The sequence below is a fragment of the Coenobita brevimanus genome, chromosome 5, assembly GCF_032717465.1.
Source record: "Coenobita brevimanus isolate Jiangsu-jjx chromosome 5, ASM3271746v2, whole genome shotgun sequence".
Lineage (NCBI taxonomy): Eukaryota > Metazoa > Arthropoda > Malacostraca > Decapoda > Coenobitidae > Coenobita > Coenobita brevimanus.
In genome coordinates, this window is record NC_136958.1 from 27,796,623 (window position 1) to 27,809,270 (window position 12,648).

Sequence of the window (12,648 nt, forward strand, 5' to 3'; positions counted from 1 at the left end):
AGATAGAACGATAGAAAGCATAAGACGGTAGTTTGGAAATTAAAGATTTATGCCAGACTCGATCGAAAGCCTTGAGATGTCAAGTGCAATGGCAAAGCTTTCTCCAAAGTCCCGAAAGGAGGATGACCAAGAGTCTGAAAGGTAGGTGAGAAGATCGCCAGTGGAGCGCCCCTGACGGAACCCATACTGACAATCAGAAAGAAGGTTGTGATAGGATGGATGATTTAAAATGTTTCTGTTAAGAACTGACTCGAAAACTTTTGAGACACAGGATGTTAAAGCAACTGGACGATAGTTAGAGGGTTGGGAATGGTCACCCTTTTTTTTGACTGGCTGAATGAGAGCAAACTTCCAGCAAGAAGGAAAGGTACAAGTTAACAGACAAAGGAGAAAGAGTTTACCTAGGCGGGGTGTAAGCACTAAAGCACAGTTCTTGAGGACAACAGGAGGGACTCCATCAGGCCCATTTGCTATGTTAGTACTGAGGCCAGTGATGAATATACTGTACATCAGCTGAAGAAATTTTAATGTCAGCCATGAGGAAGTCAGAGGGGGGAAGTGATGGAGGAACACCACCAGAATCATCAAAGGTGGAACTGGAGGAGAAAGTCTGAGCAAAGAGATCTGCTTAATCAGTAGAAGAAATAGCTACAGAGCCATCAGAGTGGAAAAGAGGAGGGAAGGATGATGAGGTAAAGGTGTTAGAAAGGTTTTTGGCAAAGTGCCAGGAGCAGGAAGAATTCGAGTTGGAGAGCTGAGAGCCCCTAGTATGGATGAAATTATTTTTAGCAGAGCAAAGAACAGCCTTAGCATGATTCCAGGCAGAAACATAAACAAGATGTGATTCATGGGTAGGTTGGCTCTGGTACCTTTTATAGGCCCTCTCCTTGTTGCAGACAGCATTAGAACAAGCATGGTTAACCCATTCACTGTGTCAGTGTTTGTTTACATGTACAGACGTCGGAATAAGTTCGTTTCCTTTTCCGTGGACTAAGGTGTTTGTAACACTGCTCGATGGAGAGGTATCCCCTTCCCCTCCCTTCCTCATAGTCCCACACTCCCACCCAACCCCTCCAATTTTCTCTCCGACCCCATAACTCCACCCGGTACCCTCCATACTCTCGCTCACAGCCAGCTAGGGGTTTCTGTACTTCAAGCACCTCTCTGATTACGTGTAGTCCGAACAACTAATAAAGGGAGAGTACAGTATATATCATAAACCAAGTTAGGAAAAGATTACTACATACAGAGAGAGAGAGACAGAGAGAGAGAGAGAGAGAGAGAGAGAGAGAGAGAGAGAGAGAGAGAGAGAGAGAGAGAGAAATCTGCTGTGATTAAATGTTGCGGTAGTAGACACCTCTTTTACACACACACACACACACACACACACACACACACACACACACACACACACACACACACACACACAAAGAGAGAGAGAGACATAAATCTGCTGTGATTAAATGTTGCGGTAGTAGTCACCTCTTTTACACACACACACACACACACACACACACACACACACACACAGAATTAGTCTGTTGTGATTAAATGTTGAGGCAGCAGACACCTCTTTTACAAACACACACACACACACACACACACACACACACACACACACACAGAGAGAGAGAGAGAGAGAGAGAGAGAGAGAGAGAGAGAGAGAGAGAGAGAGAGAGAGAATAAATCTGCTGTGATTAAATGTTGCGATAGTAGACACACCTTTTACACACACACACACACTCTCTCTCTCTCTCTCTCTCTCTCTCTCTCTCTCTCTCTCTCTCTCTCACACACACACACACACACACACACACACACACACACACAGAGGAGTTACAAGAAAAAGTTAGGATCTTAATGACTTTGCAGTCCATACCGTGGGGATACTTCTTGTTTGCCTGGGAATGCATATCCAATTCACATTTATTCTAGTGTAAGATCCTGCCGATGAATCCCTTAAACTTCTCTACTGTAGTGTTAACAACGTACATGTTGAGTCAGTTCCATGTGGAGCAGATCTTGCATGTGAAAAAGTTTTCACGTAATTCTGCTGGTAAATTTTCTGATTTACAGCTTCCAACCATGGTTGTGTGCCGAGTCCGTGTTAAGAGTAAGCAGCTTCTATGTAATGATTGTGAAACCCATTCAAATTTTAAACACTTTAATGAGCTGACCCCGTAGTCTACGAGATTGTACTAAACAAGTCCCACAGCCCTCAGGCGAACCTGATACCTTAGTCTCCTGAACTCTTTTTAAGTCGATGTATGTCGACCAAAATTCCACAGTAACTGAGGAAGTGGCCGTATTAAGGAGATATAGACTGTGAGAACAATCTCTTTATTTTATTCCTACAGAGAGAGAGAGAGAGAGAGAGAGAGAGAGAGAGAGAGAGAGACTTGGAATGGTAAGAACAATCAGGAGAAATACTTAAAAAAAAAAAAAGTGAGTGAAAGGAGAAACTGAAGCAGAGAAGAGGAAAACTGGTGAAAAAATGGAACAATGTTATAGAAGTGACGCAGGGACGGACGCACACACACACACACACACACACACACACACACACACACACACACACACACACACACACACTTTCTGAACATTTGTCGACCTGTCTGTGCCTGTCTGTGTACTGCTCCTCCCTCTCCCTCTCTCTCTCTCTGGACCCTTTGTCTCATCCGCAGTTTCCTTTTCCCTCCTTCCCCTCTTTATAGCAATCGGCTCAGTCCCTACCTTCCTCCCTCTCCTTTCTTTCGTCTCTTCCTCTCTGTCACTCCCTCCTTACCTCACTCTTCTTTCTCCCTTCCTGTGTCATAACTTTGTCCTATTTTTTACATCTGTTACTTGTGTTACCTTTTTTTTTTTTTCATTACTCTCCGTATTTCTTTACTTGTACTAAATCCATTTCCTTCACTGTTTTCTTTCCTCAGTAATAACTGCATGCTCCTTTTTCTCTCTCCTTTCTCTGTCTCTCCCTGTCACCCGAAATCTCTCCTTCCATTCCGCTCTTCCCACTGTCTTTCCCTCCCTTCCTCCCTCCCTGTCCCTTCCCATGTCTTCCCTTCTTAACATCTCCCTCCTTTTTCTTGCCCTAAAATTTAACCTATTTTCTTCCCACCCTTAATCTTTACTTTCTCTCCGCAAATTTCTCTAATTTCTCTGTTTCTCTCCCTCCCTTTTTACTTGAATGTCATTCGTTTTACTCAGCCTCAGTATTTTCGTCTTATCCTGCTTAGTTCTTTCCCTGCGTCCTTGCCAGAATAACACATTTTTTTCCTACTTTTTACATTGCCTTCCTTTCTAATTGTCCTCATTATCGTTCTCAGTATTCCGTTCCGTAGCTCTCTTTCCCACTTTCTTCTTTTGTTATCCCTGTTTCTGTGTTTGCTCCATTCCCTTTTTCTCTCAGCTGTCTCCCCTCTTGTCTCTACTTCCCTGTCTCCCTGCCTTTCAATTCAAATCTCCCTTTTCTCTTTCCTTTTCACACTGCTTGTATCTCATTTCACCTCTATCTCTTCTCACTCTCCGTCTCTTTTCTTAACTCTCGTTGTTCTCTCCTTGCCTCTCCCCTTTTTATTTTCTCCGTAACTGCCCTCTCATTCCTCATTTCTCCACTCGCTCTTCCTCTCCGCCTGTCGCTCCCTGCCTTTTAACTCTCTCTCTCTCTCTCTCTCTCTCTCTCTCTGTATGTAGTAAATCTTTTCCTAACTTGGTTTATGATATATACTGTACTATCCCTTTATTAGTTGTTCGGACTACACGTAATCAGAGAGGTGCTTGAAGTACAGAAACCCCTAGCTGGCTGTGAGGGAGAGTATGGACGGTACCGGGTGGAGTTATGCGTCGGAGAGAAAATTGGGGGGGTTGGGTGGGAGTGTGGGACTATGAGGAAGGGAGGGGGAGGGGATACCTCTCCATCGAGCAGTGTTACAAACACGGAAAAGGAAACGAACTTATTTCGATGTCTGTACATCCAGTGTGCGGCAGTTTTCAAATATTTAGAAAAAAATATTAGAAATAATATTGTCAAAAGATAGAGACCAAATCCCGAGTTCAATGGTATATGTCACAATAGAGCAAACAAAAAAATAACCTTTGATATAGGTCTGTGAGGTAATTGCCAGGCGAATGATGTGTTATGGTTGCACTGTGTCGTCAGTGTCAATCTTGCGATCATATAAGGTGTAAAACAGCATCTGAACCATCCTTATCATCAACAACAAATCACATTCATTACTACACTCATTCAGAGATTTCATCCAATATTTGCTTGGGCTACTGGTGGCGGCAGCATGGAGAAGATTTCTTACCTTTACCTTCGGCATTTTGTAGGTAACTGAGCTGAGCTCTGCACCTTGTAAAAATGCATAATCTATTTATGGCAATATTCTATAGGGTGCCATGAATTCCTAGCTGATTAATTTCATGCCATTTCTGACGGCGGAATTTTTGAAAGCAGGAAATCATATATGATACAGCCGCAGTGAGAGCCATTTGGACTCAGATATCATATATGATACAGCCGCAGTCAATGGATTAACCAAGGCTTTCTTGCATTAGTCAAAGGATATGAGATGGGAATGTATGCTTCCATGCCATCTACTGTATATAAGTCTAAATCAGATTCTTCCAGAAAAGTTACTTTCTTCTTATTTCTAAAAATTCTTTTGATTTCTTCTTGTGTTATTAAGTTCACTGGAGAGCCTGTGTCTAAAAATAAGGAAACGTTTTGATCCTCACATACAGCTGGGATCAAGATACACTCATTTCCCAACATGCCTCCTATGTGAATTTTAGACTTGCTTTTCTTTATGTTTATTCGTTTTATGTCATGACTCAGTCTTCCCCTGATTTGAAAATACACAAATTTTTCTACTTTTTTGCAGTTACTGGTCCAATACCCTTGGTACCGATGATGCCTACCCTTGGTACCAATGATGCCTACAGTAGAGACCAAATCCTTGTGTTTTTTGTCTATCCTCTTTTGTTTTCATAAAGCATTCATTCTTTGTGTGTCCTGGTTTTGCACAATAATGACATAGAATGGACCTATCTCCTGACTTTGATCTACAAGATGATTTCCCATATTTAGTGGTGTCTGTGGCATGAGATCTGCTTGGACTGCGCGAAAACTTACGAAACTTTCTGTAGCCTGGTGTGTGTGATCTTAACCTCTACGCGTTTGGTTGTTTGCTCTGCCTGCTTTCAGGTCACGATCGATTTTGTTCTCTGTTTGGGGTAGCTGTAGCTGTTTTCATAGCTGATACTGTCTCAGGCACTCTCATTCTACTAGTACTTGATTGTGTTTCGATCACCCCTGCTTTGCTACACTGCATCTCTACTGCTTTCATTAACCCACCCCATCCCGACCACTTTTCCACCACTGACTCCCCCCAATCCCAACCATTTTTGGATTTTTTTTTTTTTTTTTTTTGGCTCAAACCTCTGCTTTTGATGAGAAACATCGAAATTTCATAGAAAAATTGCTTCCCTGAGGTTTAAAATACTCGATCCAGGTAGCAGTACCTCCTTACCTGACTGGGTTTTCTAACAGGCTGGCACCAAAGAAAACGAGTTCTATGGGAGGGTAACTATTTCACACCACTCATAAACGGTATTTATTTATTTACTTGGTACGAATTTATATGTAGTTAGAGTGTATATTGGTTTTCAAACAGTAATATAGGCATTATAAGCATGGTTTCACTCACTAACTCATCACCATACCTGACCTTTTTTTGCCACATTACCTGATCATCATTTCTGACTGTTTCTTCCTCTAATGCTATGTAAAGTTTGTCCTCCACATTGTCATCGATTGGGGAATCACTTTGGCCCCGAATTTCGTACCGTGGCATGACATGGCTTTACTGGCCAGGTCACTGATAACAGGTGAATTGCTGAGACAATGGCATGCAGGGGGGGGGAGGTCATGCTGGGTAAGGCATTGTCCCTGCCTGGCATCTTGTAGAGGAAGGTGTCCCGTGTATACGTACCAAAAATCACTCGCAAAAATTGAAAATTGTGCAAATTAGGGACCTTGCAATTGATTCGCGTTTATGTACATCGACGGGATTGGCAGTGACAAAACGTGTGGACGTTAATTCAGGTTGATGGGACGCCGTGGGTTAAGTCTAGCAAGCACATACCTGGGTTGTACACTATCGTCTTGGCGATCTTGAGGATCCTATCAGGTAATTTACACAAGGCAGCTACATAACCAATGATGTCCACGACGAGGTCTGGGGACATCTTTCCATCTCCTGTTATCCAGTTTGAGCTTTCTAAGGTAGCTAATAATGTTCTTTTGATCGTGGAGACATCGGCAGTTATTTGACTGAGCACATGATTTGTAGTGTGCTCCCCTACCAGATCTACAATCATATGTACTTCTGGGATTATACCTGCCAAAAAGTTCATACCTCCAGATAATTTCTTCAAAAATTCAGTTTTATATTCATCATATGTCTTAGCTCGGAGAAGTTTGTCTCCTCTTGGATTAATCAGGAAGGATGTCCTGCTGGACATCCTTCCTGACTAATCCAAGAGGAAAAAAATGGCTATTTTCTCTTGTTCATCTGTAAGGTGCCTTTTTACGAAGATCTGTTTGCATTGATTAACCAATGAAATTACATCAATGCGATCTTTTTCTATGCCAGAGAATTTTGGGGCAGTTTTATCCTCATGATTAACGTATATCTGAGTTTCATCCGTGGTATTCATCTTCACTGGTTGCTCTGTTAATTTAACTTGGACTTGTTTATCATTGTTTGAGGGAATAGTGGAATAGGTTTTCCCTGAATGATGAACTATGTCAAGTATATTTTCAAAGGTATGCAAGGCAGAGACTAAGTCCTCACTCGCTACATCAAAGGGGGTGTGCCAATCATCATCAGTATCATCTAGAATTGAGGTATTAGTTGGTATTAGTTTCTTTATCTTTAGTTTGCGGTGAATTGTGTAGGGTGGGTGTGGTGGCCTGGTGCTCTCCTAATTGTGTATCCGCAGTGGGCGCTAACTGTGTATGATCTGGTACTAACACGGGTGGAGGTGAAAATATTCCTGCCATATCACTCAGCTAAAAAGAATTCATGTTGCTAAGGTATGGTGTTATGAAATACGTCTTTTGTTTATGTCCTAACTAAATGAATGAGTAAATGAGTTGTAATGAATGATAGACAGTGAGTGCATAAATGTATATATAACAATAAGTAAAGGAGGTGATTTTACCAAATTAAAAGCACTGATAAGAAATGAGTTAGTATAATTACACCCACTTGATACAGATGATCACTCGGAGAGGTGAGTTGAAAGCAGCTGTCGATCTCAGAAGATAAATGCAGAGTTGAATGAAGATCTCCTCTCGATACTTGTAGGGCTGTGTTGATGGACGATATTACTCAGGAAATTCCATGGCCTGATGAATGTAGTGGTTAACAGCTGTACTCACAGGCAAACCTCACCATAGAATGTCGAATTCCCACTCAATACTGTGGAATAAATGAGTATGAGTAGCAGCTATGTGAAGAATGAGGAACGAGTAGTGGGTGAGAAGTGCCTGGTGTCAGTCACACGTTGATTGGCGTGGCGTCGTCTCAGCGAACATGCATGGTGACGTCATCTCTGCAAATACACATGGTGACATCGGCTTCCCACACTGGTTGCTGTGGTGCGTAACTGAGTAGCGATGAGTAACCTGAGTGAGGAAAGGTAAGATGCGTTATTAATGTGGCTCTGGTGTTTTGTCGTGTAGGTAGGGGGGAGGTAGGAGAGAGAACGTTGGGGATCTAGTGCTTGTTGCTTTGGTCTTGCTTTTCGTTTACTTTTTTTTTTTTTGTATTACTGCTGCTTGAAGTTGCATGAAGAAGATTATAGAGTTGTTTTGTAGACTTGTTATTTGTAGTTAATTGTAGAGATTGTTGATCCTCACTCGTAACTTGTCGTTTATACTGTATGCTCATGGACCCGTAGGCTCGTAGACTCGTAGACTTTTAACTCGTAGACTCGTTCTTCTTATTGTATACTCACTTGTGATTACCTGATCATCAAATTGTAGTAATGTAGAATCAGCTGTAGAATTGGAGCTGATCTTGGTTACACTTTCGCCTGCTTTTGTGGAGATGAGGGTTCGTAGGCTTAGAGTCGATTGTTACTGCGCTGCCACCACTTATTGTTGGAATTTCGTAGCCACCATTTATATATATATATATATATATATATATATATATATATATATATATATATATATATATATATATATATATATGTAACTCTTTAGTCTTGTAATAGGTGAGTGTTGAGTTTTGGTTGAAGTTATTTTGGTAATTGAAGAGCAGGAGGAGTTAAAGATGAATACAGGGAGTTGATCTTGATTTATCATCTTCAAAGAAAGTCTAAGTTGAGCAATGTGTGTGTATTACACAGGGACTTAATTTATTAAGTCTAGTCTGACCCCTCTTCTAATTTGATCTCTCCACTACCTGCCGGTTGTGTGGCTAGCCCCTTTCTGAGCTCTGATTCCTACATTCTCGTTTAGCAGGGCCCGTGTCACGTGTGCTATACTGTCAGGGAAACTTCTAGAACACTGTATGTCTGTGTGTATGTACAGCTTCCTGTGCACGACAACATTCCTTCACTTTAAGAGTTGCAAGCTAATTTCCTTTTGCTTGATTCTCACTGATACACTACCTATCTTACACCCTGGCTTGGTGCTTCTATCTATCTCTCTATCTCTCTATCTAAATGTCTATCTATCTATGAGTTGTATTATTATATGGAGTCCTGACACTACCATCGATATACGGTTCCGGGTGTAGCAGCAGTCCAAAAACAGTTACAAGACGATACTTTGTTGCTTTTGGTCATCTTCAAGTCACGAACATGACACTTTAAATATATGGAAATATTAATTGGCACCGTTGGCACCGGTGCTATGTTGCACATTCCGCTGTGTAAACAGATTCCCCATACATTCAGCCATTCTGCTGCAATTGCCGGATTATTGAAACTGAGCCCATGTAGCCGTAAACGACTTCGATTCGAGGGCGAAGCCCGAGATAGAGCCAGAACACAGTTGTAGGAGATATTGTTTGCTAAAGGTTTTCGATGGCTGTGGGGCAATGTATTTATGCATACATTAGTGAAGTGAAGAGTGAGAGGAGGAAGAGCAGGGACGTTTCTGTGTTATACTGTTTGTTGAGCCATTGCTCATATATGTTTTTCTTTGTGGCGGGGAGAGGTGATGCAACGTACAGATACTGGGATGGGATGGGTTTTGAGCCTAAGCAATGAACCGTTTGCTGCTTATATTCAGACACACATCAGCGTAACAATAATAATGCAATTATTTAGGGATATTTAATAACCTGTAAAATGACACCTAAAAAAACAACAACAGTGAACTTGAGGTCGATCTGAATGCAAAAACAAAGAAATACGACAGAAGATATTTATATCTATATCTCTATTTCTATATATATATATATATATATATATATATATATATATATATATATGTGTGTGTGTGTGTGTGTGTGTGTGTGTGTGTGTGTGTGCGTGCATTTATCTGTCTAGCATCTATATATGAATACACACACACACACACACACACACACACACACACACAGGCTTCAGACTGCTTTTCAAAATGAGATTGATGAAATTAAGAAATAGATGTACTTGCAAAAGGAAGAAATGGAAAAATTAGGAAAGGAAGTCAACAAGAAAGACATAGCCATAGGTGAGCTACCAGTTGAAGTGGGTACACTTAGGAGGAAAGTTTGTGAAATGGCAAGTACAGCAATCAACCATGAGAGTATTATGGAAGAGTTAAAAAAATGATACAGAGACAATTAGGCAAGTAAGCAGTCTGATAGATCAGAGCAGTGATATTGAGAAGATAACACAGGTGAATGAAGCTGTGCAAATCTACAAAAATGATGTGTAAACCAAATATGCTGAAATAGTGAAAGTAAAGAAAGACTTAGAATCAAGGGTGGAAGAAAAAAGCATTAAAAAGGAAGTGAAAAGAATAATCCAAAACAATCCTAAGTTAGTCAGAGATTCAGTAGATATTAACAAATCTATAGTAATCACTGATACAGAAGAGGAAGAAGTAAAAAACAAGATCTCAAGAGACAAAAAGGAGATGGGAAATGTAATGGGCATATTGAAAGAAATATCAGAGGAAATCTGTTGTAAAGACATAGAGGAACACAAAAGGTAGGAAATACGAGAGAAGCAAGTCAAGACCCTTAATCCTTTAACCGCGGGCATTGTTTTGCCCTGACTGGCCTCTCCCGCGGGGGTTTCGACCAAAATGTAAACAAACTTTAAACCTTTATAACTCTGCACAGAATAAATCTAGAGCGAAAAATAAGGTACCATTAGAAAGTACTAACCTTCGGCTTTGCAATGATGTAGGTTTCATGATTTCGTTGACTATCACTGGATGGGCAGTGCCATTAGAAGTGAGCGATCTAAAATCACTATTTTTCGCTCACACACCATTACCTTCGCTCATACACCATTACCAAATGCCAACCTCATTCTGATAATAATACTATAAACATATATGAACACTGCACATACGATAAACACCCACTCTGTGTTCACTGAGGCAGGTAAAAGGCACTGTAATTACCCGCACTTCACTGCCACATCAGCGGTGTTGTAATCACTATTTTTCGCTCACACACCATTACCAAATGCCAACCTCATTCTGATAATAATACTATAAACATATATGAACACTGCACATACGATAAACACCCACTCTGTGTTCACTGAGGCAGGTAAAAGGCACTGTAATTGCCTGCACTTCACTGCCACATCAGCAGTGTTCTCACTTACACAGATGGACAGATACTGATGTGTGTTTGGTCCGGGGTGGGGTGGGGGGCCCAGGGGGTGGGAGGTGGGGCCCTGGGGGGGGAGGAGGGAGGTGGGGGTCGGCTGGAGTGAAAGAACTTAATAGCTACTCTCCCTTGAAACAACTGGCGCACAGAAAAAACGCGGGGTATTCAAAATATTCACAAACATTCGAGAATGACACCCGCGGTTTGGTCCAGTTTTTGCAATGTCATTCTGGAATGACACCCGCGGTTAAAGGGTTAAAGGTAACCTTCCAGAGTGTAAACACTGTGGAGGAGATATTAAAAAATGCAAAGAATCTTATGGAAAAAGAGGAGTTCCAAAATATATGAATAAAAAGATGCTTAACACAAGAGGAACTGGAATTACTGAAAGAGAAGATGGAGGAAGCAAAAACAAAAAATGAGGGAAGATCAGAGGAGGAGAAGAATACATTTTTTTTTACAAAGTAATTGGATTGCAGGTATGAAAGTGGTACATAAACAGGAGGGAATAAAAAGGAGGAAGGTAGTAGAACCAAATCAAGACAAGTATATAAACAAGATGATTAAGTTGATGTACTCAAATGTGGATGGAATGGTATCTAAATTATTAGAGATGAATGATTATGTCAGAGAAAATGAACCACGTATAATATGCCTAACTGAAACAAAATTAACACCAAGGATATCGAATGACATCCTAAACTTAGAGGAATATAATATATGGAGAAGAGATAGGACCTTATAAAAAGGAGGAGGAATTATAATATTAACTAAGAAAAATCTAAAAGTCAATATAATTAGATATACCCTCACAAGTAGAACTGATTGCAGTAGAGATAAATATATCTGAAGGGAAAGTAATTGTAGCCAGTTTGTACATGCCACCCAGATGAAACACATGGGAAAGAGACGAATATGAGGACCTGGCGGAGAGTACAATTCACAGTTTAAGAGCATTACTACATAAAATGGAAGAGAAATCGAAAAGAATTATACTAACTGGAGATTTTAATAAAACTATAAATTGGAATACTCTAGATATAATAAGCCAAGAAAGCTGTTGGGACCAAAAGCTCCTGGATCTTGTGCAAGAGTTTTTCCTAACGCAACATGTAAGGGAAAGCACCAGAAAAAGAGGACTCGATGTACCCTCAATGCTAGATCTCATATTTACTAGGCAAGAAAACGATATTGACAATTTAGTATATCACCCTCCATTCGGCAAAAGCGACCATACAGTACTAAATTACAACATCAGGATTGCATATGACATAAATAACAGCAATGGAAGTTACAGAAAGAGCGTAAACTATAAAAAGGGAAAGTATCATGACCTAAAGAAGTATATACTACTTAGAAATTGGTTGGGAAAAGGAGCTTAGAGGACAAGATTTAAATGCTATATATGAAAAATTCTGTGAATTTTATGAAATATGAGTCCAGAAGTACATCCCACAGCACAAAGAAGCAGAAAAGAAAATAAAGAAATGGTTCAATACAGAATGTAAAAAATCAAAAGAAAAAAGAGATTTGTTGTGGAATAGATACAGACGACACAATAGTCAAAGGGCATATAATAATTACAAACAAGCAAGAAACGATAAAAAAAAAAAAAAAATAAGGAGGGAAGCCCAAAAACAGTTTGAGGAGGATATCATAAATAAAAGTAGCGATCAACCAAAGCTGTTTTACAGCTATATCAGAAGCAAAACCAAAGTAAAAGATAAAATACAATCCATTACGGACGATGGAATCACCTATACACAAGAGAGAGATATTTGTGAAACAATAA